Here is a 27,203-nt window from a genome sequence, read left to right on the forward strand (position 1 = left end):
CTAAATCCCCCATGGCCAGCAGGTAGGGTGGCAGGTGGAGAGACCCAGGCCCGGGCATTCCACACCCATAGGCCTCGCTGCCTAGGAGCACAATTTAACCCACTGCATGGCCCATGTCCGGCTTCTCCCAGCTGGAAACAGCTTCTGTCCATCTCTTCCCATTATCTCTGGTCTCACCCCTCCCATTCCCTCTCCTTCCTCAGTGGAAAGGGCTTTCTAAGGGGAGGCTGCGAAACCAGGGCATTTCTCCAGCTCGCCTAATTGCTGCTTATTGTCCCTGTTCCCAGGGCCTAATTAATCAGGGCAGGAGGAAGGCCCAGGAGAAGCTGTTGCCAGGGTAACAAGCAAACGCCTGCATGGGCACACCCTCCGAGGCACACCTGGCACGGGCCAGGCTGCGGCAAGGACACCGGTGGTCAAATCGTGCCAGACAAAGACAAGCCAGATGAGCAACCAGCAAGAGAAGAGAGTGGACCCTGTGCTTGCACGTGAATATTCAGATACCCTGCCATGCTCACACCCATAGGCCTGGGCATGTTCACACCTCCGCGAATGCACGCACGTGCACACACACACACACACACACACACACACGTTGCACAAACAGACACACACTGCAGGTGCTCTTAGGGGCCCCGGACTTGCAGCAGCTCCTGTGGGAGTGGATTGTAGCCTGGTGCGAAGCACCGATGGGGAAAGGAGAAGGTATGTGTGCAGGGGTGGATGCCCCGGTTCTCCGTCCATCCCCAGCATCCAGCGTGCAAGGACATCGAGCATCAAAGCAGCCAGGTTTGCTGAAGTCTCACGCTGGGCTGGGGTGGAGCCGAACTGGTTTACATCAAGCTCGGAAACGACGCTGGGGTGTGAAACGTGGTCTGTCGCTTAGTTCCAGCCATGTGTGTGGAATAACTTTTGTTATTTTTGCACAGATGTGCACCACCAGGAGAAACACGAACCTAGCGAAGAGCCCTCTGCTAATCAGCGGGGCGGCATTGGAATTGCTCCTGAGTACATGGAACACTGCTCTCCTGCAGCAGTCTGGGGAGTACATGCCTGGCCGATGTCTCTGGTTCCTCCTGAGGCCATTGGAAAAATGGGCCAAGGCCTGGGACTGACAACAGAAGGCCCCTGGTATCCAGTGTGGGCCTGCCCTGGGTTATTTCTTACTAGAGAAGCCAGTGGTCCGGCTGGGCTGTGTTGAGTGAGTCCATCCCGAGAGAGAGACCCACTTTACAGATTGGCTGCCCCAGGAGTTGCTTTGTTTGCTCCAAGCCTTACTGCCTGCTGGAGCCTGAATCCCAGTAAACTCCAGCAAGAAGAAGTCCCGGCCATGGCCACTCAGCCGTCCTGTCTGGCCCAGCTGCTTTGGGAGCATTCCAAAGGGCTGATTTTTAACAGCTTAGGCAAACGCTGCTGGTAGGACAAAGCCAGGCCCACGCATTTCACCCATGTGACTTGGCTGCAGTGCTCTGGAGGGGAGAATTATGACCTATTAGAGCAACCATTACACAGCTCCAGGCCTGCAGACGAACACCCCAGCTGTGCACACCAATCGAGCTGGAATAGGATCCCCCCCAGCAGGATAGTAGAAAGAGCATCTCATCTCTTGGGCTGGGCCCTCAGTCCTTCCAAGATCTACTATCTCCAGTCCTCGGGGGTGGGGCACTGTAAGAGGAAACCTTCCAGTGCAGTGTTTGGTCCTGAAATAAGGAAGCTGTCCCATGTCCTGGCCTGAGAGTCGTGTGTGATTGTGTACGTTGCAAGAGCTGGGCCATCTGTATGGAGCAGCGTGGGGTCCTGGGGCAAAGGGTGCGGCAGATGAGCCAAGCGTGGTTTTTATTAGCTGCTAAGAACCCATTCACAGCTAAGCCCCATAGCAAAGACGGCTCCAACTGAGTTCCTGTTCTCCCTGGCTAGCTCAGGACAGGAAACCAGTCTGCTAGATTCTCCAGGTTATTTTGCACCAGATAGCACATATGTGCATGTGAAAGAGAGTGTGTAAGTGCACGTGTGTATGTGTGTATGAAAGAATGTGAGTGTGCACAAGGGTGTGAAAGAGAATGTGTGTGAGTGCACACATGAAAGAGTGTGGGAGTGTGCATATGAAATAGTGTGTGTGTGAGTGAGTATGAATGAGTGTGCACAAGAGTACATGAAATAGTGTGTGTGTGTGTGAAAGAATGTGTGAGCACATGCCAGTGTGCAAGCATGCATCTGAAATAGTGTATGTGGATGTGTGTATGCACAAGTGTGTGTGCATGGACAAGCATGAGTGCACATATGAAAGTGTCAAAACAAAAGGCCGTCAAGTAGCACGTTAAAGACTAGCGAAATAGTTTATTAGGTGATGAGCTTTCGTGGGACAGACCCACTTCGTCAGACCATAGCCAGACCAGAACGGACTCTGAAGAAGTGGGTCTGTCCCACGAACGCTCACCTAATAAACTCTTTCGCTAGTCTTTAAAGTGCTACTTGACGGCCTTTTGTTTTGACAGTGTATAGACTAGCACGGCTTCCTCTCTGTTACTATTTAGTATGAAAGTGTGTGTGTGTGTGAAAGAGAATTTGAGTACACACACCAGTGTGCGAGCATGCATGTGAAATAGTGTATGTGAAAGTGAGTGAATGTGAGTGTGTATGCACAAGTATGTGAGTGTGCACGGGCGTGAGTGCACATATGAAAGTGTGTGTGTGTGTGTGTGTAGCCTTCTCTGAAATCTCCCATCACTGCACTAGCCCTGATGCAGTGGACAGTACCAGCAGCGGGTGCCTGATGTAGACAGAGCTCAGAAGGCTTTAGCCTGTTCCATCTCGACCTTCTCTGAGCAGGATTTAAACGCCCATGCCCAGTCTACACCAGTGCTCCTGCCATTGCTGTCACCGGTGGAGCTGCTTTGGTGCTGGGCCTTGATCCAGCTCCCGGTGAAGTCAGCGGACAAACTCCCTCTGATTTCCGTGGGCTTTGGGGCAGGTCCCTGGCTGGCAGAGTTCCCCAAACAGGGCTGCGCTGACCCAGCTCTGGCTTGTGCCTGTGAGCTGCACCGCCCCCTGGTGGAACAAGATGAACTCACCAGGCCTGCTCACTTCCCTGTCTCAGCTGAGTCAACCCTGCTCCAGACAGGCAGGGGCTGTGCTTGGCACGCCAAATTCCCGCCCCAGGAAGGCCAGGCCGGTCCTGTGCCAAATGACCAGCCACCGTGGCCTCCGGGAGCGAGCACACGGCTCAGTGTGGGGAAGCCCAATCCAAACCCAAGGGAAAGCTCCGAGCCCTGCTTTGCAAAGCCAGAGCAGCTCCGTTTTTCTGCCCCTTTCCGCCGCGCTGCACTGGGAACTGCAGCAGAGCTACTACAGTGAAGGGCAGGGTGTCTGGTTTCACCAGTCTTCCTGTCAGTGCCTCTGGCTGTACCACGCGGCGGGATGAAGCGCACACAGTCTGTGCAGCCTGGCTGAGTGATGACTAAGGGAGATATGATGACTTTCCACGAGCACTGGGCAGACATACATACAGTACTGTCATCAAGCCAAGGTCAGCGGGGCTGCCACTTTGCTGTTTGCCGTGGCCATTCAGGACTTTGAGTCTCCTTGCACCAAAAGCTCAGGTTCTGACCCTTGAAGTAAAAGAGAGTCACTCAGTGGGTACCGGGCCTATGACACACAACCTGGCAGTTCTGATTTCCTCCACCAGGGGACAGTGGAGCACAGACAAGTTAGTTTATTTCAACCGTCAGGGCAGAGAACAGTTATTTAGAGAAGACCACTAGGGAGCAACTAGGAATAAAGCGGAGCAGATGAGAATTGGAAAATATAAGCTGGCTGTGACGAGGAGCTGTGACTTGTCTCAGCAGTTAGGGGAGTCTCTGAGGGGTGGGGTGGTTTGGCAACCTCGCTGCTTGCATTACTGAAAACCGGACAAGATACATGCAAATGTAATGGAGGGAACAATTCTACCCTGACTCAGTGATCTGCTAACAGGTCTTCTCCACCTTCAATTTTCTTCTACCCAGAAACTCCCAAGAGCTTCCCTCTGCCTCCCTGCATAAAGGAGGCTGAGGAGCAGACTGGCTTCCCAGCAGAGGAGAAATCAATGACCTGCGGGGGGTGGGTCTAAGTGTGACTTGGTCTTTATTTGCTATATGTACTCCGGGCCTGGAACAGAGGTGGTCAAACAGCATGCCCAACAGTCTGTATCTCAGGCCTCTCAGCTCAGTGCCAACGCTCGCTTCCCAGACAGCTGCTCTGCCTCAGAGCTGACTCCAGTCAGACATCAAGACAGAGAGCAAATTCTCCCGCTGCTCCCCTAGCTCGCTTTACACAGAACCTTGGAAAACTAACACTCGCCCATCAACCCACAGCATTTCTTCCCAAGACTGAGCATTAGCCTGCACACCAAGCAACAGCCACAGCAAGACTAGGCATGCCGCACCTGCACAATGCTTTGTGCCAAGCTGACTTCGTTAGATAATGGATCATGCCTTTAGGTGTCCAGCTACTTTTCTGTGTTCCTCCCCAGGGTTCCCTCTAATTTTTTCCATCAAGGGCAGAACAAATTTTGTTATGTGCACCGAGGCCAGTGTCAATGTGCACCACCCATAGACACACACGCTGCCAGCTGTGGGTGCTCTGCTAATCAGCTGGGCGGCACCCAAATCTCTCCTGAGTGCTCAGGGTAGAGGGAACACTGCTCCTAACACGAGTCAGGAAATCCCACAGCCAGGTGTCAGTGCACATGCATCTGAATAAAAGCTCTGCTGGGTAGCTCAGATGTAGCGTTCATGCTCACAGCTCAGCCGGGCTTCCATCCAATCCCCAGCTGCAACCAAAGTGGCAATGGTTGCACTTCCGCAATCCTGCCCCCGCCCAGCGAAACAAAACCCAAACGTCGTTCGGTGACACGCTCCCGTCCCTCTCTGCTTGCCAGCACGCAGCCCTGCCCTCCCTTGGGGCAGAGACCCCCTGCGAAGGCTGCAGCCTGCTGCCAAGGCTGTAATCACCATGCCCTGCCTGCCCTCCCCCCTGGTGTGGACAAAGGACGCCTGCTTGAGCCTGTGGTCAGCCGGCCTCCTTCCTTCCTTGTTCCTGCCATTCACATCTGCCTTGTCGGCCTTCCGGCTGTGGCGGAGCTTTGGAGCTCACAGGGCTCTCAGCGCTAAGCCAGCCGGGGACTGGCTCCCAGTGGACTGGAGGGGGTGGGAGACTCATCCTGGATGTTGTTGAACGCCCTGACTCCCGTGGGGCACAGATCGCTCAGCAGCTCATGGGGGATGCTAGGGCGGGAGGTGTGGCCAGTCCCAGGCCCATCCAAAGAGGCGACACAGGTCCAGGGGAGCAGGATACTCCACCGACAGGGTCAAGCCTCCCTAAGGAACCCCAAAGCGGGGAGGGGCTGGGCCCTTGGCAGAGCTCCAGAGAGGACTCGGGACCAGGTACAGCACCCAGGAGGGAAAGCTGGGCTCATTTGCTCACGGACTCGTCCTAGGGGAGGGCGGAAGCCTCGTCGTGGGAGGCGACGCCCAGGCTGGAGAGAGCCCAGAGCGGAGAAGGAGTTGCCCGGCTGACACTCGGAAGCAAAGATGCCTTTTTCAGGGGTCAGCTGAGCAAACATGGCAGCGGCTTGCTGAGAGATTGACCCAGAGAGGCCACAAAGCCAGCGGGCCGCAGAGCAGCCCCGGCCCTTTAACTTGGCCGTGCCTCAGTTTCCCCATCCGTGAAAGCGGGATGATAGCAACCGCCCAACCTGTTACCACGGGGCTTGCGAGGCACCCTGAAAGCTGGCACTGCCAGAGGCTGGAGGGATGTTAGGCATGCGAAGGGTGAGCGTAGCTAGGGACATCCAGAATTAGCTGCCACTGCAATTCTTTGGCTGAGATCCTAACAGGTCTTTGGGGCCTTAACTCCCCTTGACGTCAGCGGGTGTTAGCGTCGAGCACCGGCTCCATCCAACACGGGGCACGGTGCCTCTGTGCTGCCCGCACGAGCTGGGGGAGCTGATCACGAGAGGGTGAGGTTACGCTCTGTACGCCTGGAGGACGCAAGGCGGAGAGAAGCCAGTGGCCGAGCTGGGTGGAATGCACAGCCCTGTGCGCGAGTCAGCGGCCAAACGGGCCAATAACATCGCCGGGCAACACCCCTACGAGGGCGTGAGTCCATGCAGGGCCCTGATGATAACTACGCAGCTTGGCCAGAGCCCTGGGGAGCTGGACAAAGCGAGGCCAAGACCCACCGGCAGGAGGAAGGGAGGGAGGGAGACAGAGCAGCCTTTGCTCAGGCATTCGGCCCTCGCCCTGCGTGAAGGGGAGGGGACCTGACCAGCCGCAGCCTTTTCGGAAATTCAAAGGGGAACAGATGTCGCCCATTGGCTGGGAGGCAGGAGCCCGCTCGCCTGCCAGCATCCGGCCTGTCTCCACCCGCCGGCCAGCAGCAGAGACCCCTCACGCTGCCTCCGAGCCCTCCCCTTCCTGCCAGCGGCAGGGCAGCGGTGCCTGGAGGGGGGGAGGGAGGCCTTGCTTCCTTCATGCGACAGATGAGGGGGCTCTGGGCGGGTTTTCCTCGCCCTACACAGACACATGTGCACTGACTCACAACTACACAACAACCCACGCACGCACCCCCCCAGCGATGGCCAGAAATGCTCACGCACACAAGCACTTGACTGACGAACGCACACAGGGAATCCCAAACGCTCCCTCCCCGGTCCACCTACACACTCCTAAAGCCCCCCCTCCAACTGCACAAACACCCATTCGCACCATCCACGTGCAAGCAGACGCACGGATACTGTTAGCTAGTTCCTGTTCAGACAGACTCACTGCCCCAGCGACCTGGAGCCTGCTGTTGTGCCCTGTCCTGCGGGAGGCAGTACCGGAGGCAGGCGGCCCATAGCCCCAGGCAGGCAAACACACCCCCGGCTCACAGAGACCAGCCCCATGAAGGGCTCTGAGTTTAAGACCAGCCAGGAACACTGGTAAAGGAACATGGCGAGGGACTCGGGCAGAGCACACAGGGGAGATTTTCTCTGCCATTCCCTCCCCTGAACGTCAGCACTTCTTTGCTTATTTTCAAGGTTTGATTCTCTTGATTTCCCCAGGAGAACTGGCTTTGCAGGCCCTGCTGTCCTAGCAAGTGGCAGCCAGAGTACCCATACTTACTGCTGGGCTAAACAAGCCTCCCCCGTGGCCCTGCTATCCGTGGGGCACTCTACTCTTCTCTAGTGTAACTGCTGATGGGCAGCCTCGAACCTGGGACCTCGAGCGTGGAGCAGGCGCTTCTCTGGCTTGAGCCAAAAGGCCAGTTGCTGCTCAGCTAAGGCTGCAGAGGAGACTTGTAATTTCTCTGTGCAAGTGGCACCACTACCTAGGCCTGTGACCCACACCAGTACGCGTGTGGGCTCTACGAGCACAGCCCCTGTTATGGAAAGAGCACCCTCTAAAGGCAGACAGGAAACAAAGTCTGGTGCATAGACCAGGGGAGCGTGTGTGCTGGAACCAAAATCACAGCTCTCACAGCCTTCCTCTCACACCTTCGAGGGAGGGTGGCTCAGTGGTCGGGGCAAAAAGGCTTGGGGTTCTGATCCTGCCAGGGATTCTGCGTGCCTTTCTTAAGGCTGCTTGCCTGCCACAGGCCTCAGTTTCCCGATCTGTAAAATGGGTCTAAATAACAACCGCCAAGCATGGGAAGGGCTCGGCAGAGTGGCGCTCCAGGCAGCCCCTTTGGGCTGAGTGTACCTTTCATTTGTCCGCAGGTAGAGCACAGGGACGTTTGCTGAGTTGTGGGAAAGTCAAGCCAGGTCCCTGCCAATGGCTCAGTCTGCTCAGTCGCCAGGCAGCGCCCATCACCATTGCCCCTAGGTGCTGTGTACCGCTGGGCTCACAGCTTTCCTCAGAGCTCCCCATGCTCCAGCTGATGGGGACGACTGGATGTTCCGGCCTGCCAGGCAGTGTGGGGCTGCGCCACGCACAGGGGTGGGCGAGATTAAGGGTTGGGGCAACAACCTGGGGTGGGGGCTGGGCCTGACTCCGTAGAGGGGAGGTGGCAGAAGGGGCAGGGCCGTGTGTGGAAGGAGCCGGCCTGGAGCTTGCCTTCCCCAGCCAGATGTTCATCCGCAGCAGCCCAAAGGGCTTAGCTGAGGCCCAGGGTCTGGGGGATCAGGGCCAGACACGACAAACCAATGCCTGGAGGATGCCCAGATCTTCCGTCATCAGCCTGTCATCTGCATTGCTAGCGTGCTCCCTGGGCCAGGCTGCTGGGCCTGTTATTGCCTGCTCAGGTGGGTTTTTAAAGCCCAGGTTAAGATGGGTGGCAAGATCTCAGCAGAGGTGGACAAAGTACCCGAACAGTTACTCGAGTAAAAGTATAGCGGCTGGGCAGGGCGGGCGCGGAATGTACTTAAGTACACATCAGCGGTGCCCCTCTGGAAAACTACTCAAGTAAAAGCGCACACCCACGTCTTGATTGTACTCAAGTACCCAGTTGTGAAAGCAGCTGCACTTTTACTCAAGTTACGCTTGGGATACTTTTCCCCCCTCTGGTTCTCAGCCACTGGCCTGGGAGCGCCAGGCCTACCTGGCTCAGCCAGGATCCCAGATAAGGAAAGGGCAGAGACAGGGTGGGGTGGGGGGAGTCCAGCAGCCTCAGCCCAAAGGGATGGATTAATCAGTACAAAAGCACCCCCTGCTGGCCAGCTGGAAGATGGCAGCCGCCTTTCCCTACCCCCGCCATGTGAAAAGAGGTGGCCACGGGGGAGGACGGGGACAGAAGCAGGGGGGCAGGATGGCCCAGGGCAGAACAAGGGAGCAGCTGGCTGATGGTCTGAATGTCTCTCTCTCGCCCCGTGCCGGCACAGACGTGTTTGTTCTCCTCATGTCAGGGTCTGGCGTTAGCTGGCTTTTTCCACAGGAGGTTTGTGGTTTCCCAGCGAGAGAGGCCTTTCCTGTCTGGTCCCGTGTGGTTGCATGGCTGGGTGGGTGTGTGCCTTTGTGCATGGGTGTTTCTCTATGCAGGTGCCTGGGGGCACGCGTGTGTGTTGGGTGGGGGGCTCCGTGCACACACGTGCCTCTGTGTGTGTGTGTGTGTGTGCGTGTGCATCATGTCTTTTCACACACCCCTTTTTCTGCCTTTCCCTTTCCCCAACCTAAGCTGCTCCACAGAGCTAGTGAGAAGGATCAGCCCTGCCTTGGCGCAGCCAATCAGTGTGCAGTGGGGGCTGAGGGGGTGGCGGGCCATGTGCCTTTAAAACCAGAGCCTTTTGTCTGGCAAAGCCCTGCCGGGTAAGGAACCTGGGCTTGTGCAGACCCTGGGAGCTGCCTCTGCCTGGAGCATGGGCTAGGTCTAGCTACATAGCTCACGGGTGAGGAGCATGCACCAGCGGGCAGGACATGCCCAAAGCGGGGCTGCTGGGATGCTGCCTGGGAATGAAAGCGATTGCAAAGCGCTCTAAGGACAGACATCTCTGGTGGCTTTCCAAAGGACACTAGGCTCTCTGCAGGTATTTCTCAGACTCCCCCCAGTAAACAGCAGGATGGTTGGCTCCCCACTCTCTCTCCCTAGGGGCTAGCTGGCTCGTTTTTTCATCCTTTCGCCAGGCAGAGGCTTGTTTTGGTAGGGTCTTCTTTTCTGGAGGGCTGGGACCATCCTTTCATTGCTCTATGCTTGCTGATAAGGGCTGGCCGGCCAGTGGCGGGGCTGTTGCAAGGACTTTTGTGAGAGCTGGCTTGTTCTTGTAGAGTTGCTCAGCCCCGCTTGGATTGGACTGAGCCCTGTACTGTTATGTATGCATCTGTCGCGCTGCCGGGCCCTTTGGAGGCAGCCAGCAAATGACAAGACCCTGCCCACAGCCAGCATAATTTTGTAAATGGCAATTTCTATTGCGACTATATGACAATCTGTTGTGACAATGCCGCAGTGACAATATATCTTGGGACAATATCATGACAATATATATTGTGAAAGACCATTTATATTGTGAATATTGGCACATGGGGACAGGGTGGGGCAGGAGGCTGGAGATAGGTGGGTCACTTCAGGAGTGCTGGCAGCTGACGGCACAGATGTTATTGTAGGGTCACTCTGCCCAGGGTGGGGGGAGGAATGCACCCCGGAACTGCACACCGCAAGGCTTGGGGGCTGCTGACGCTGACTTTCTGCATATTACTGGGTCAGCCTTCTCTGTTGCATCCTCTCTGCCAGCGCGCTGGGGTTGGTGCCGCATCCCTGGTTTTGGCTCCTTGTTTTGTATTAACTCTGCTGAGCTCTCAGCACCCTAACGAAGCTGCTCCACCACTTTGCAGTGCCACGGCTGTTGGACATGGGGAGAGGGGAGCCGACTCTGCCATCAGCCACTGGCTTGCAATGGCCTGGCCAAGCCGCCAGGCAGACAGCAGCTCCTTCGCCACCCCCCACTCCAGCCGACCTAAGGAAAACAGCCAACTGGCCTGTTCATGCGGCCAGGGCCCGTAATGCTGCCTGCCAGCACAAAGCGCCGTGCCTAATACACTACCGGCTGCAGGCTACAGACTCACCTCCTGCCTCTCCGGCATGGCTGTGGCTCTGGCTGTCCCAGCCTGCAACGCACCCACAGAAGCCGGCGGGTAGTAGCCCGGCAGTAGAAGTCAGAGTCAGCAGGGGCCCCGGAACCACAGCAGAGAAGAGGCCCGAGTCCGGTCCCTGCCCTCTGCGGAGCAGACAGATCCTGAGCTCGCCCCAAACGCCCCCTGCCCCAGACGTGAGCTTTCCCAGGGCTCAGGCTTTCTTCTAAGCTGAGCTTGGCTGCCCCTCGGGTCTCCCTAGAGAACCATCTCCCCCCATCCTCCTCCAGCCACCCCCACGGCCTCTTCTCGGGATGGAGCAAAGGAGCTGGCCCAGCTGCAGGCCGGGATGTGACACCTGCTGCTGTGGTTTTGTGTGGGGAGGACGCTGACTATCCAGCCTCTGCTTGCAGGGCCTTTGGGACCCCACAGCTTGTTTTGTTAGAGGCAGATCTGCTGAGCCCTGTGGTACCCCTCCCCCAGCCACACATGTCCTCCCTGGCTCTGCTGTGTCCCCCCGGTGCCTGCCAGGGCTAGGGATGGGTCAGAGGGGCCAGGCAGCTAGCCTGGAGCTCCAGAGGGGCTGGACGGCCCCTTCTTGCTCAGCCCAGGTTGGCAGTGAGGAGAAGTGCTTGCTGGCCTTTGCAGGAGGTGGCCTGCGTGAACTGAGTTGTGGGGGGGCTCAGCCTAGGTCAGGGGAACGGTGACCTCCTCCCAACAGGGGCTGATTGAGCCCCTTGTGGCAGCCTCAGGAGAGAGGCGGTGGCTGAACCAGCTGCACCGCTCCCATCCAGCTCCTTCTGCGAGGGCTGGCTTTGAACCCACTCCAAGCAGAGCACCGCCCTCTGAAGCCCCTCGGAGGGATAGGCTCCATCCCCAGAGGGGAGGCCCAGGCGTGTGCTGCAGCTGAGGGGCTGGCTCGAATACAGACCCCGCTCAGTCATTAGCACATGTGGACCGAACTCCCTGCCTCCCTACTGCGCCAGCCTGTGCTGCCACTGAGCTGAGGGGCGGCTGGGCACAATGAGTGGGTGTAAAGGGGCAAGAGGCAGAGGGCTGGGTAGTGTTAGGAGGGTCAGGAGAAAGCAGTGGCCTGACACAGGGCTGGGGCCCAGTAACACCTGGGTGCCAATCCCAGCTCTGCCTTGGGGGCTTGGGACAAGTTAGGTCACTGCTCCGTGCCTCAGTTTCCCCCCGACCTACCTGCTTTCCAAGGTGCGTGTGAAGGCTGGTTAATGGAACACCCCAAGCCTGGTGCACAGCAGAGGAGTCACAGCGCACCCTTCTCTTTGGCTGGCCAAGGTCTGGCGGGGAGTCGAGGGGTTTTCAGAGCAAGAAGACGTCGGGGAACACGGTTGGTTTGCCAGCTGCTAGCTAGGAGCTGGGCCTGCCCTGTGACCAAGCCGTCACAGGGCTGTCAGGCCAGATTCTGCACCCACTTCCAGCGGTGTAAGTCCAGTGTCGCTCCTCTGAAGTCAATGGCCTGACTCGTGAGTTACACCTGGGGACAGCACCCGGCCCTGTAACGCTTTGGCTGTCCCTGGAACCTCAGTGTAACTAGAAAGTGACTTTGCTGTCTCCCCTAGCCATCCGGGCCCGTAGGGATGCAAGGCAGGGAGGAGGGGGAGACAGATGGGGGGGCGGGGCTAAACTGAGATGCCCAAGTTGGCATTGAAGCCAGCTGATTTACGCTCCAGGCTCAGCATACCCGGCTTGTTATATTGGGCCACTAGCCCCTCAGACACAGGATCCTGGGGGGAAACTGAGGCACAGCATCACACCCCTCTCCCCGCCAAGCCTAGGGGAACCTCGCACCCTTACCACCGGCTGAAGAGCAATTTTGCCCTGACAGCCAGCGTGACTGCAGGCACGTTCCGAAAGCAAGGGCTGTGCTAACCCCTGGCTGTGACTGGTTCACCCAGGCCTCTGCGTTGTGCTGTGAATGAGCCGCCTCTATCCCCAGGGATGTCTGCACAGGAGTCACGTGCTAAACCCAGCAGCACTTTCCACCCTGCTCCCCGCCTGGGCTCGGGGGCCAGCCCTCTGCTCTGCCAGGACTGAAAACCAGCTGGCTAGTTTTAGCACGCTTGTGCGAGCTGGGTCAGGGCCTTGTACGCTGAGTGCACGTGGAGCCAATGAGGAAAGATTCCAGTGCTCCTCCTGCTAGGTTTGTTGTATTGCCTGGTGGTACGCATTTGCACGTACTTCGGTGCACATAAAATTTATTCTGCACATTGATGGGAAACACTCGCACGTGGCTGGGAAAGAGGAGAGGGAACATTGGTCAGTACAGAGCTCTCTACCTGGACTGGATGACTCGCCTCCGGCCAAAGTGTAGACACCCCCACAAGAGACTGGCAGTGCAGGCTAAAGCCAGGGGGGACAGGGCTACCGGCCCCCCTCACCCCAGCTTGCTGCACCTCTGTCCTGCCCCACAGCTAGTCTGGAGCACAAAGCCCAGGCCACGCGCTCCTGAGCTGCTGCAGCTGTTCTAGCCCAGGGCCCCAGTAGCGATCTGTTTGTCTGGCTTAGTCCAGGCATTTAGCAGGCATCAGTGACCAGCGTTTCTAAGAGTTAATGCACCACTGGCTGCCTGGCCCAGCTCTGGTCTCTTGCCCAAAAGGGGTGAGCTCCTCCCATCACTTGGGAACACAGGACTTGCCTGATGGGGTCAGATTTGTGGCCCCACCCCTCCAGGGGTCTGTATCCTCCAGTAGCCAGCTCCCAGAGCCTCTGTCAGGGGAAGAAACATCTACCAAAGCCAGGAAACCAGGCAAAGGGCCCTTCAGTGCAGGGAAGTGACTCCACATTTCCCTTCTCTCCAGTCAGTGCCCCCCCGCCCCCATTCCTCTGGTTTCTCTGAGTCATAGCAGCTGAGGTTCCTGGCCCAGAGAAGTACAGTACAGTACTGTACAACACCTACAGACCCAGGCCATGAGCAGAAGGAATTGAACCTGCAACCTTAGGGGTTAAGGCCGCATGCTCTAGCCACACAAGCTAAAGGCCTGCAGGCTCTTGGCCAAGGCTGTAGAGCAGAGACTTTGCTCTACTTAGTGTGTGGTCTCAGCACCTGTGGGGTTACACTCATGTAATGCCAACAGACTGGGGTTGCCAGCACCAAGGATTGAACCTGCAATCCTAGGGACTAAAACCCTGTGCTCTACCACATGACCTAAAGGCCAGCTGGCTCTCAGCTGTGCCTGTAGTGCAGAGGCTTCACTCACCCTAGTACCAGGTCTCAGTGCCTCTGGGTACTGCACTCACACAGGGCCTAGAACTCAGCCAGACCTGCCTTTCCTCCGGCCCGCTCGATTTCGGCTGTGAGCACTTCTGGCCAAGGTGCTGTTTTCACAGGGTGGGCTGGCTGGCTGCACACCCTCTGGCTGCCCTTCACCAATCCAGACGAGCCGGTCTCCAGCGGCCCGAGCTGGGAAGCTAGCGCAGCCGTACTGAGTGGGTCTGAGCGGTGCTCAGCGCTCCCTTAGCCAGCATCATTCTGGGTTTTTTTCGGACCGGTCCATATACGATACCGGCCCTAGCAAAGTCCCAAGTGGCGTTCCTGACTTGTGTTCCATTTTAGGGGATACAAAGACCTGGGGGGTTACGAATTCTTCCTCCCCAGAGAGGAGGAGGTGGTCGATCTTGGTGCGGTCACACCACACCCATTCATTGTGATTGGTGGGAGCCTAAAGCTTACGGGCTCCCCTCCTGGAGTGGGGGACCCTATTGTATTGGGGGCTGCACAGACCCAGACCGCAGACAGTCCCTAGCCCAAAGAGTTGACAGTCGTAGCACTACACAGCGCTGGAAGAGCCAGCCGGGCTCCATTCCGACTCGTACGCCGCCGGCCCTGCTCCAGTGGGAGAATCGGCTGAGCTGGGACCGAGGTCAGAGGCAGCTGGGACTCCAGCTGTCGCGGGGGACTTGTGCTTGTTACCTGTGCAGGAGGGCGGGCAGAGCGAGGGATGTGGGATCCCCCCATGCTCCATTCTCAAGCCCTTGCCTTGTTTTCTTGCCTGATTTTCTGCTGGGAAGGTGGGTAGCTACAGGGGCCTTGCGGCCTTTCTGTGGCCACTTTGCCCTGGGCCGGTGGAGCTCATGGGGGCTGTATTTCACCTGCATGGCAGCTCCAGAGGTGAGTGAGCTCCCTTGGCAAGGAAACACCCCTGGGCTCTCTCACTGGCCCTGCCACAGGCTGGGGCAGGGCTGAAGCCCCTTGCCCAAGACTGCAATGAAATCACCTCTGTTCCCCCTGCGGTCTGTGCTCGCCTCCTGTGCAGCAGCTGGAGAGAAACTGCAGCCACCCCTCTGGGCCCTGCTGAGAGGCAGCGAGCGAGGGAGGTGTTGTCCACCGGGGGGCGCCCCAAATGCCTGGCTGGGACACGCAGCAGGCAGAGGAAGGCGGGAAATGCTTTGGGCTGCTGGGTCTGCACGCTGCTTTCAGAGGTTGGCCCGGGAAAGCCCTGTTGCAAAGGGATGAGCTGCTCTGAGCCCGTCAGCCTCTGGCCTCGGCCGCAGCCGCTCCTCAGCTGGCCTTGCAGATGCATTAAAAGCCCCCCTGCCCAGCAGGGCACAGGAGCGGGAAGCCGGAGCCCAGCCCTGGGCAGGGGGAGCCAGGTGGAATAGGGACACCCCCGTCTCTGTTGCAGGGGTGAGCTGGGCAGGGAGTCCGGCCCATGCCCCTTTGGCAGAGATGGCAGAAGGGGCGGCTGCTTGATGTGTGAGCGCCGAAGCTGGCCCAGGCTCCTGGCCCAGGCGAGGAAGGAGGGGTGCACCCTGGAGACATGACCCAGAAGGTTGCAGCCCGGCTAGGAGTGCGGAGGCCATGTGGCCACTGGTGTTTGCCACCTCCTCCCCACAAGCTCTGGCAGCCTCTAGATGGGTGTCCTAACTCTCTCTCTGTCTCTCTCACACACACACGACAGCTCTGCCCCATTGCAGACACACACACACGACAGCACACAAACACACACACACACACAACAGCTCTGCCCCATTGCAGACACACACACACAACAGCACACAAACACACACACACACAACAGCTCCTCCCCCTATTGTAGACACACACACATGACAGCGCCGCCCCCACTGTAGACACACACACAACAGTGCACACACACACGATAGCACACACACACAAACACAAACACGACAGCTCCACCCCATATTGTAGACACACACACGACAGCACACACACGACAGCTCCGCCCCTATTGTAGACACACACACACAACAGCTCCGTCCCCATTGTTGACACACATACGACAGCACACACACACGACAGCTCCGCCCCATGGTAGACACACACACACACACACAACAGCTCACAAACACACACACACGACAGCTCTGCCCCATTGTAGACACACACATGACAGTACACAAACACACACACATACAACAGCGTCGCCCCCATTGTAGACACACACCCACACACGACAGCTCCGGCCCTATTGTAGACACACACACACACACAACAGCACACAAACACCCACACACGACAGCTCCGCCCCCAGTATAGACACACACACACACCACAGCACACAAACACACCCCCACACACGACAGCTCTGCCCTATTGTAGACCCACACACACACACACAACAGCACACAAACACACACGACAGCTCTGCCCCCTATTGCAGATATACAAGGTGGTGTCAGGAGGCAGTGGAGATTGGGGGCTCCCCCCTGCACAGATCAGGACAGAAGGGGCCCCTTGGACATCTGTGTCTGCCTGCCCATCTCCCATCTCCCACCCCTAGCCAGCTGAGATTGCAGCTGGCAGAGCACAGGCAACCCGACCTAGCAATTATGCCAAGGCCTCCTCTTCACTGCAGAACAGCTGGGGTTTGCAGCGCCTCCCTCCACAAGCAGCAGAGGGGAGGCGTGTGGGGCAGGATGGCTCCCAGCCTCGGCCGACACTGTTCTGCACATGGCTTTGTCTGCCCGACACAGCTTTAACGAGGCGCAGGGCTGTCCTTGGGGTCAGTGGGGGCCAGTGCAGCGCCTTAGTGGCAGGGAGGGACAATTGTTAAAGACAGGATTTTATAATGCTCGGCAACACACGAATATTGCAAAGCAAGTTTTAAACTAAGGTCCTGTAGACCTCCCCTGTTGTCATTGTGGGGGTGCTGGACTCTGTCTACACTGGCACCTGAACGACAAAATGTTTATCTTTCCGAGGTGTTTAAAAATAAAACCCCACGTGCCCAAAGCAGCCGATGCACGTCCAGGTGGGCTGGAAGTTCAAAGGCAGATGGGAACTTCTGGGCTTGGTTCTGTCTCCTGGTGACCCCACGGCCCTGGTCTGCTACAGGCAAGTCCCTAGAGAGGAGGCCCAGCAGGCAGGCGTTTCTGTTGCATTCGGAGGCACAGGCTGTCTCCAACGTGCTCCCCTATGCGCCGAGTCTGGCAGGATCCCTCCTGCAGGCATACTGGGCCGTGCTTCATCGTGAGCCATTCGGGGGACTTCTAGCCAAGGGCGTAGCCTGGGCCGTGGCATCAGCTCTGCAGGGCGCCCTTAGCCTGTGGTCTGGCTGATGTAATTGAGAAGCTCTGGTGGACGGGGACGTCTCTGTTCGAGACTCCCTCGGCACAGCTCTGCACCGAGAGCTTTCCTGATCGCATGCAGGCAGAGGCCGCGCCATTGTCGCAAGCCTCTGCTGGCTCTCTCGCAGCAACAGGAGCTCAGCCAGCCTGCCCGCCCCTGCCATGCCGTATGGGTTGGCACGGTAGGCCTGCTCAGAATAAGCCAAACATGTGGGTCGGGGGAGATGCAGGCGACAGTGCTGGGGTACACCCCCCTTGCACTGCATTGCTGCCCCTCTGCCAGGATTCCCGCTAATTGCTTCCATCCCTGTGCGGAATAAATTTTCTTCTCTGCGCTGAGGCGTTCCCAGATGTGCACCACCAATAGAAATGCGTGCTGCTGGCTGTGTGCTGGACAGCACCTGAATCTCACCCGGGGGGGCACCCATGTGTTTAGCTTACAGGAAACACCGCTCACTGCCCCATTGGCTCTCTGCACTACTCACACGCACCCAGGAGGTCTGAAATAAACCTGGGGTTTGACCAAACAGGCCTTAAAAACCTCCCATGAGGGGGATTCCACAACCTCTCCTGGTGACCCGTTCCAGTGTTTCACTGCCCGGAGCCTCAGACAGCTGCGCCCACTACCTAACATGCACCCCCTTGTTGCAGGTTCTTGTTGTACCTTCAGCAGACCTGGAGAATGAGTGAGGCCTCTTTATACCAGCCCTTCTCCGCCTGCTCTTCTCAGGCCTCAACACACCCAGGTTTCTCAACCTTTCCTGCTCAGTGGCTTAGAAAACCAGATGATCGTTTTTGTCACTGTCATCGGACCTCTCACCAGTTTGTTCATCTCTTTCCTAACAGGCACCAAAGGCCCAGGGGCAAGATTTGGGGGCTTCTCGCTCCATGTCCCCAAATGGGCCTCCATCACTGGAGATACTTAAGAGCAGGTTAGATAGACACCTACCAGGGATGGTCTAGATGATGCTTGGTCCTGCCATGAGGGCAGGGGACTGGTCCCAATGACCTCGTGAGGTCCCTTCCAGTTCTAGTGTTCTATGATTCTAAGGGGCGGAGCCTCTAGCGGAAGGGGTGGGGCTGAGGGCAGTCAGCTCTTACCACTACCTGGAGCCCTGGGCCGTTGTCCCCCTTCCCTCCCCGTGTTGGTGGGCCAGCTTGCAGCATCCCGAATGGGATGGATGCTGCACACACATTCCCCACGTGCTACACACAAACGCTCCCCGTTACTACACCAGAGAGTCGCTTGGGTCACAAGGCCAGTGGCTCCGCCCACTAGGCTGGGGGGAGGGGCTTTAGCAGTGGTCCAACCTGGGCCCGCCCACTTCCCAGCATCCCACCAGCGAATGAGATGAGTGCATTTCGCAGCTGTCTTCTGTTGTGACTTGCTGCTTCCCCATCACCTCCCTGCCCGTCTCTCCTTCCCAGGACCCACAATCCAGCTCTTTGAGAAAGTGCTGCCTTGCAAGCCTGCTGCCCCTCTTCCTTTGGCTGCCCAGGGAGTTCACAGCTTGTTAGCCTCCTGTGCTTACCTCCCACGGCTAGTTTAATCACATGTCCTTGGTCACATGACTTCAGTGGGCCTCTCCTCCACCCGGGGAGGCAGGGCAGGCCCATCTCAGGTTCAGCTGAGCCCTAACCACTTTTGAGGGCCGGCTCACCCAGTGACACGCTGCTGCATCTCACCGCCCTGCATAGCATCTCAGAAGCATGACCGGTCGGTGTGTGCTGCAGCTCCGTGCTCCTGAGCTAGCCAGCAAATGGGAACAATACATCCCGGGGTGACTGGCCCTGATCGCTCTCAAGGGCGTTGACTCTGAAACCTAACAACGACCGCCCCAAGTGCTGTGGAAATACCAGCCAATGCATTTACCCCTAGTCCCAAGCTGCGTTCCACACCTCCCCCAAAGCTCCCGCTGCCAAAACCTCCTGCTTGCCCAATGACAAACTGCAGCAGTGTGGCTATTTGAACATGTCACTAGGAAAACGGACACCGCAGGGGACGCTGGGCTGAATTATTTATTCGCATATTCAATTCAACAAAACCCTCCACAGTGGAACGGACTCCAAGCTGCTGCAATATTTCCATGCTGCCGTCCTAACCGCCAGGGTGATCTATCACAGAACTGTACTGTCTGCAGCTGAGTCCAGGGATTGGGACCTGGAGGTCCCCGCTCCCCAGAGGTCCTGAATGGCAGAGGTGTGTGGGGTGGGAACCTCGGCAGGCCCCACCCTTGCTGCTGTTTGGCAAAGCCCTGAGCAGCAACAAAGTCACAGCACCTCTTTGCCTGCAGACTCAGGCAGACGGTCCTGTGTGGATTTCCCCTCAGCATAAATTCTTCAGCCAAGGATGGCTCAGCGCCTCTTTCCCCACCCTGGTCCTACTGTCCGCCCTGCCACCGCCCAGGGAAAATATCCCTTCCATGTGCCACAGGTGCAATTTTCCAGCACTATTCCAGCCACCGATACACAGTGGGCAGTCCTTGAAGCTGCTCTCAGCCTGCCCAAGCGAGTCCCCCATGCTCACCTCCAGCACCCGGGTAGGAGACCGCCAGTTCCCTGGCTGCTTGGTGCACCAGTGCTTAGAGGGTTAAACCCGGGGGCCAGCTTCCTCACGGCCAAGGCTTTGCTGCAGCCTGTTGCCATGATAGCATTTCCTTGTGCCAGTGACTGATCCCAGCACCTGCTAATCAGGTCCCCTGGGAGCCAGTGGCTGCCAGCTGTACTCTCTGGTGATGATGCAATAGAAGCCAGCGAAGGTCCCAGGCCAGGAGAAATCGACCGATGAAAGCCAGGCTCCGGTTCCAGGTCGCGTGTCCCAGCACTTTTGTCCCTTTGATCCCACGAAAGGGGATCAAGTTCGGTGTAAGATGAGCCCGTCTGCGCCTGACGAGAACACCTGGCTGCCGGATCAGAGGGAAGGGTCAGAGCCTGTATCTGGGGTGAGGCAAGCAGGACTCGCCCGCAGTAGCTGGAAGGGTACTTGCCTTTGGGGAACACCGCCAAGATCCACCACCCATGGGTCCCTCAGGGAACTTCACCTCCCGGGGCTGGAGAAGAAGGGACCCCTCACTGCCCTCTCTCCCCCTGAGGTGGGAGCACTGGACTCAGATGAGTCAGTAGCTGGTCTGCCCAACTGGCAGCAGGCTGGGTGGGGGAGAGAGGGCATGCACCTGTCTGCACTCCCAGCCCAGAGACGGGCGCATGTCAGGGCCCCTTTTCCCATCTCCGAGGGCCCCTTTAGCCAGCAGCTCCTAAGGAGATCCTGGACGTTCAGAACTCCAGTGCCCTGGCCCTGCCGGGACATGCTCAGCTTGATATGGCTGTGTGGGAGATCAGTCCCTGGAGCCTCGGCCTGACGGGACCCCAGGCTGCCATCTGCTCTTCAGAGAGCCAATGGGCAATTGCCCCCTGGATGTGATGGGCCCTATGCCCTGGCAGATGCTCCCCTCAGCCCACCCCCTGCTTTCAGTCTCCCACTGATGTGCAGCAGCTCCTACCCGACCAGCACTTTCTGGTCTGGGGCACCAGGCTCCATAAGCTCTGCCTGGAGGATGCAGCCTGCCTGGTGCCTCTCTCTTCCCTGACTACTCCTGGCTGCCAAGCTGGGCAGGTCAGCACGTGTGTGTGTGTGACAGAGACGGCAGCTGGCAGGAGGATGGCTGATCACCAGTAGGCACGCAGGCATCATGGCTCCAAGCTTGCCAGGGCCTGACCATGGAGAGCAGTGGGAGATTGTCCCACCTCCGCCCCTTGCTCCGGGGCTGATAACCTTCTCGCTGAGCTGCTGCCGAGTGAGCCCAGAGGCGGGCCAGGCTGTGCAGAGGGAAATGCACTGGGGAAGAGCTGGCTCCGTCCCAAGCCACGGGGGAGCTGCAGGCCGGGCAGAGAGATGAGGGATGCTGCTGTTTGCAGCTCTCAGACAGCGGCCTCCAGGCTGAGGGCCTGCCTTGGCGGTGGCCCCATCTCTTCTAAACCCTGCATCAGGGACTGGCAGGAGCCAGGGCGCTGCAGAGTGCAGGTGTCTGTTACAGCCCCAGCTACTGGGCCATGACTCTTCAGCTCGAACACTAGGAGTGGAAAGGACCTCAAGAGGCCATCGCGTCCAGCCCCCTGCCCCAATGGCAGGACCAAGGAACAGTCATTGCGGGTGAGATCAAAGGACCAGCTGGCCCAGTGCCCTGTCTTTGCATAGTGGCTAATTCCAAGGGCCCCAGAGGCAATGAACAGAACAGGGAATTGTCCAGTGATCCATCCCCTGTCCCAGCCCTGACAAACAGAGGCTGGGCCACCATCCCTGCATCCCTGGCTAACAGCTGTTGATGGGCCAATCCTCCAGGAATTTATCTAACTCTATTTTAAACCCTGTTACATTCTTGGCGTCACCCCCATCTTCTGGCGAGCAGTTCCACACGTTGATTGCGTATTGGGTGAAAAAATACTTCCCTTTGTTTGTCTTTAACCTGCCGCCTATTGCTTTCACTTGACGAACCCAGCTCATGGGTTACGAAAGGGAGTAAATAACTCCCCTTATTTGCCTCTGCAAATTTCCACTACCTGCATCTGACGAAGCGGGTCTCTGCCCATGAAAGCTTATGCTCATACACTTCCATTAGTCTATAAGGTGCCACAGGACCCCTCGTTGCTTTTGCAGATCCAGACTAACACGGCGACCCCTCTGATATTTGTTCCCTTATTTTCCTGCTCTGCACCAGTCATGATTTTATAGATCTCCACCATATTCCCCCTTTGTCGCCTCTTTTCCAAGCTGAAAAGTCCCTGTCTTATTAAGCTCTCCTGCTATGGCAACCGTTCCCTACCCCGACTCATTGGGGTGGCCCTTTTCTGAACTTTTTCCTATTCCAATATGTAGCACCCAGAGGAACTCCTACTAGGGTGAGTGAAGTCTCTGCTCTACAGCCTTGGCTGAGAGCCAGCTGGCCTTTAGCTCATGTGGTGGAGCCCAGGGCTTTAGCTCCTATGACTACAGGTTCAATCTCTGGTACTGGCAGCCTGGGTCTGTTGGTGTTGCAAATATGTGCTTTTGAGACAGGGCGACTCCATCAGCATGGGGTATTCCAGATGTAGGTGTGCCCTGGATTTCTCTACAGCCAGTACTCTACTGCTGTTGCATGTTGGGTGGATGTTGTCAGAGAACTATCAACAATGATTCCAAGAGTTCTCCTTGAGCCAGGCCAGGGATCTGCCAGGTCCTGGAAGCTGTGACCAAATCTCGGCCCTCATCTCTAGCCCAGAAGCCAGCCCCCTCCAGATCTGCTCACTGCACCCGTGAATGCACAGCCCCAGCTCCTCCCGGCAGCCTGAGGCTTTCCTGCTGGGGGAGAGGCACATGAACCCACTTAATGCTGGGAAGAGTCTTAGAGCCATAGAGGTCAAGGAGCTCACGAGTGACATCTGGGTGTCCGGGACACTGAGCCAGCAGGCAAAGCACGGAGGAACTTAACGAGCCAGGGATATGGGTCTGAGATGTTCTTTCCACGTTATCTGGTTGGCCATGGAGCTGCCCCCCTCTTTCCCCACTCACCCAGAAAGCATTACAAGAGACAAGCAAAACCTCATGGTCTGGGCCTGACCGGGTCAGCATCCCTGCCCTCCCCGGCTAACGGCCACGGATGGACCGTTAGGACCCAGGAGTGCCTGTGCATGGCTGGAGTCTCTGGTACTATACGTGACAGTCAACTGAAAACGAAGACTGGTCCTGCTGGGACTGGCTAGCCCTCCCGTGCTGCCGTCTCTTGGGGGTTTGCAGGTGTTTCTCTGCTCTGCCTTGGCAGCAGGCCCCATGGACATTCGGAAGTGGGGATGGGTCCACAGTCTCACCTCCTGTTGGAGGAGGATTGATAAGTAAGCACTGGTGATTCACACTCATCTTCCCACCCAGAGCCTTTTTATGAATTAAAGGCCTGATCTCGTACCCGGTGAAATCAATGACAAAACTGCCATTGACTTTTATGGGAACCGAGCTCCTTGGGCCCGATCCTGAAAGGTGCTGAGCACTTGCAACTCTCATTAACTCCAGGGGTGGTTCTCAGGATTGTGCCCTAGCTACAGCGAGTGCCCCTAAACTGCCATCAATATGTAACGGGAGGCAGATAAATAGTAACAGATTTTTAAAGTGCTTATGTAAAAGAGCCAGAGGTCTAAATAATAAGATGGGTGAACTAGAGTGCCTGGTATTGAATGAAGATATTGATGTAATAGGCATCACAGCAACTTGGCAGAATGAGGTTAATCAACGGGACAGTCATACCAGGGTACAAAATATATCTGAAGGACAGAGCAATGGTACTGGAGGGGCAGTGGCATTAGAGGTGAAAGGAAGTATAGAATCAAAGAAAGTAAAAATATTAAACGAGCCAAACTGTTCTATGGATATTTTCAGAAAGATGTACTACACAAAAATGAGAAGGTTAGTGAAACAGAAATTAAAAGGCTCAAGTGAAACCCCTGCAAACTGCACAGAAACTTTTCAGACACCATAATAGAGGCTCAACTAAATGAATACCCCAAATTAAAACACACACAAAAACCCAACAACACGATAGTAAAAGAACCAAAAAAGGGCCATTATGGCTTAATAACCAAATAAAAGAAACGGTGAGATAAATCTGAGGACCTGTCTCTGACTGAGGTGGTGTTAGAGAAAGCTTTGGAACAAATTGATAAACTAAACAGTATCAAGTCACCAGGACTAGATGGCATTCACCCAAGAGTTCTGGAAGAACTCAAATGTGAAATTGCAGAACTACTAACTGGTTTGTAAGCTATAATTTGAATCATCTTCTGTACCAAATGACTGGAGAATAGCTAATGTGGCACCAATATTTAATAAGGTCTGTAGAGGCGATCCTGGCAATTACAAGCTGCTAAGTTTAACTACAGTACTGGACAAATTAGTTGAAACTACTACAAAGAACAGGAACATCAGATACCTGGATGAAAGTCAACATGATTTTTGTAAAGGGAAATCATACATTGCTAATCTACTAGAATTCTTTGAGGTGGTCAACAAGCATGTGCACAAGGGGGATCCTATGGGTATGGTGGACTGAGATTTCAAGAAAGCCTTTGAGATGGTCTCTCACCAAAGGCTCTTAAACAAAATAAGATGTAATGGGATAAGAGAGAAGGTCCTCTCATGGATTGGTAAGTGGCTAAAAGATAGGAAGCAAAAGGTAGGGGTAAATGATCAGCTCTCAGAAGGGAGAGAGGTAACCAGTGGTGTCCCACAAGGGTCTGTACTGGGACCAACCCTATTCAACATCTTCATAAATGATCCAGAGAAAGGGGTAAGCAGGGAGGTGACAACATTTGCCAATGATACAAAACTGCTCCCACTAGTTAAGTCCAAAGCGGACTGTGAAGAACTTCAAAAGGATCTCAGAAAACTGGGTGAGTGGGCAACAAAATGGCAGATGAATTTTAACGTTGATAAATGTAAAGCAATGTAAAATAGCTGTTACCACTCAAGAGAGTGAGATCTTGGAGTCATTATGGATCGTTCTCTGAGCACATCCACTTGATGTGCAGTGGCAGCCAAAAAAAAAAAAAAGTCAAACCAAAAATTAGGAAATAATTAGAGAAGGAAAGAGACTAAGACAGGGAATATTTTACTGCCTTTACGTAAATCCATGATACTCCCATATCTTGAACATTGCAAGCAGATGTGGTTGCCTCCTCTCTGAAAGGATATCTTGGCCTTGGAAAAAGTTCAGAAAAGAGGAACGGCTGCCATGCGAAGGGAGATTAACAAAACCAGTACTTTTCAGCTGGGAAAAGACACAGCTAAGTGGGAGGAGTGGGGTTATGATTGAGGTCTATAAAATCCAGACTGGTGTGGAAAAAGTGAACCCTTCCCACCACTCCGTGTAACTGACAAAGCGAGTCTTTGCCCACGAAAGCTTCTGCTCCAAAATATTAGTCTATAAGGTGCCACAGGACTTCTTGTTGTTCCCGAAGACACAGACTAACTTGGCTCTCTCTTTGATACAGAACTGTCCACTCCTTTGGATAACACAAGACGTAGGGGGTCACAGAATGAAATTAACAGGCAGCAGGTTTAAAACAAACAAAAGGAAGGGCTACTTCACACAGCGCACAGTTAACCTGTGGAACTCCTTGCCGGGGGATGCTGGGAAATCCCAGACTATAACAGGGTTCTGAAAGAAAGGAGAGAAATTCAGGGAGGACAGGTCCATCATTGGCTATGAGCCAGGATGGGCAGGGATGGTCCCCGACCTCTGTCAGCAGGTAGGAAGGGGTGACGGGATGGATCACTTGATTGCTTGTTCCATTTGTTCCCTCTGGGGCACCTGGCATTGGCCACTGCCAGAAGGCAGGACGCTGGGGTAGATGGATCTTTGGTCTGACCCAGTGGGGCCATTGCTATGTTCTTATGTTCTAACCATGGCCTGCCTCCGAGGAAGCCCCGCAGCTCTTTGCTAGGAGAAATGGTTATGGGAGCGCAGCCCCTCTGAGCATTCTGAGCTCAGACGCTCCTGGCAAAAGTGATGGTTGACCAATCAGGGCACGGAGACAACGTCATGCATCTTACAGGGCCAATCACAATGAAGCAACATAGCACAAATTCACTTTGAAGAGCAACACCTGGGGCGAGTCAATTGCATCCGCAAACAAGCGTACTCCACGTAGCCACCACCTGTGAGCAGAGAGGAGAAACCCCTGAAATGGCCTTCGCACGGCAGCTGAGCTCGGAGAGCAGGCTGGTGCCTAGTACAAAGGGAAATGCAATTCCTGCCTTGTTCTGGCTTTCTCCTCTGCCAGGGGCTCCCCCTCCCCAAGTCATGATTTATTTATGGCTTGGGATTCCAGGAGGCTTTGAAAAAAATCCTCAGGGGGCCCCTGTATCTTACACGCAGACATTTCTAGCTGTACCTCCTCACTAGTGCCTGCTTTGCAAACACACACACCCTGTATGTCCCCTTCTTCCCACCCCCTGGTTGGGACCTGCTAACATAGCCATACCAGCAGCCACCTGATGAAGCTGGGGGCTGGCTGGCTAATCTCACCCATGAGAAGACACGTTGCAGGAGCACAGTGATGGCTTTGAGGTCAGATGAACACAGGCCATTGCATTCAGTAGGGCTGCTGGCTTAGCTGTAGGGCAGAGTGACTGCAGGACAAGCTCAGACATAACCAGAGCGCTCTGGCCTTAGGAGCAGCCCTGTGCATTGTGGGATTCTCACTTCCTTTATGCACCAGCAAGAATACTGCTGCTCACTATGGTCCCCTTGGTATTGCCGGCAGCCCACAGACCCTGCCCACCATGCAGGAGGCAGAGGTCAAGGGCTACCAGTTCCCCATTCTCAAGTGGTGGTGTCTTCAATAAAAGAGAAGCAGAAAGTATCTGCCACCCTTGGTTCTCTTCCTTCATAGAGGGAAGATGTTAGGGGTGAATTAGCAAGAATACGGTATCGAGCAGGTGGGTGTCACCACTGCCCCCTGCTGGGTGAAATCAGAACATCGCAACTGTGTGTCAGACTCCATAGTGCTGTCTGCAGGTTCTCTCTAGTTCAAGTGGCATGACCTATGCATTGGGGCTGGGGTGGTGTGCCTGAGTCCTACTCTTGCTAGGACCCTGATGTGCCAAGTGGCTGCTGTTACAGCATGTGTAACCAATACCCCACCATAAGCTCAGCTTGATAATCGAGAGATCTTTGCTGATAATACACATTGGACTTTCCCCTTTGGCGCCTTTAGGGGACATGGTTTCAAGCTTTGCTCTGCAGCAGCGAAGGCCAGGGACTGACTTGCTCTTTCACAAGGGCGGAGACGCTCCGCAGTTACAGGACTCCAGCAGTGGGGGCTTGAGGAAAACAATCGCCGCAAGGCACGTGACCAGATCATGAGACCTGGCAGCCCCGGGGGGCACGCTGTCAGCCCCACCTGCAAGGCGGGGACCGAGAGACACAGGGAAGTCACGTGGACTGCTGTGTCGAAAGGTACACAGCCATTCCCAGGGCCTGGATGCCTAGTCCTGTGTCATGGAGTGTGGGGGTCACCAGGAGCTGCACCCCAGACAGATGCAACTCTTGTTCAGCAGGGGGAACATGAGGTTTATCCAGCAACGATGACAGAGCCTAGAAC

The 27,203-nt window shown here is 56.0% G+C and overlaps 1 long non-coding RNA gene across 1 annotated transcript in view; it reads right to left on the reverse strand.

The window, feature by feature from the left end:
• Positions 1-19,908: 19,908 nt before the first annotated feature.
• Positions 19,909-27,203, reverse strand: part of LOC142018501 (uncharacterized) — a 60,096-nt gene continuing 52,801 nt past the window's right edge. The window contains exon 3 of the long non-coding RNA XR_012646839.1: positions 19,909-19,978. This is a non-coding gene — a long non-coding RNA (uncharacterized LOC142018501). The remainder of the gene's footprint in view (positions 19,979-27,203) is intronic.

The sequence above is a fragment of the Carettochelys insculpta genome, chromosome 10, assembly GCF_033958435.1.
Source record: "Carettochelys insculpta isolate YL-2023 chromosome 10, ASM3395843v1, whole genome shotgun sequence".
Lineage (NCBI taxonomy): Eukaryota > Metazoa > Chordata > Testudines > Carettochelyidae > Carettochelys > Carettochelys insculpta.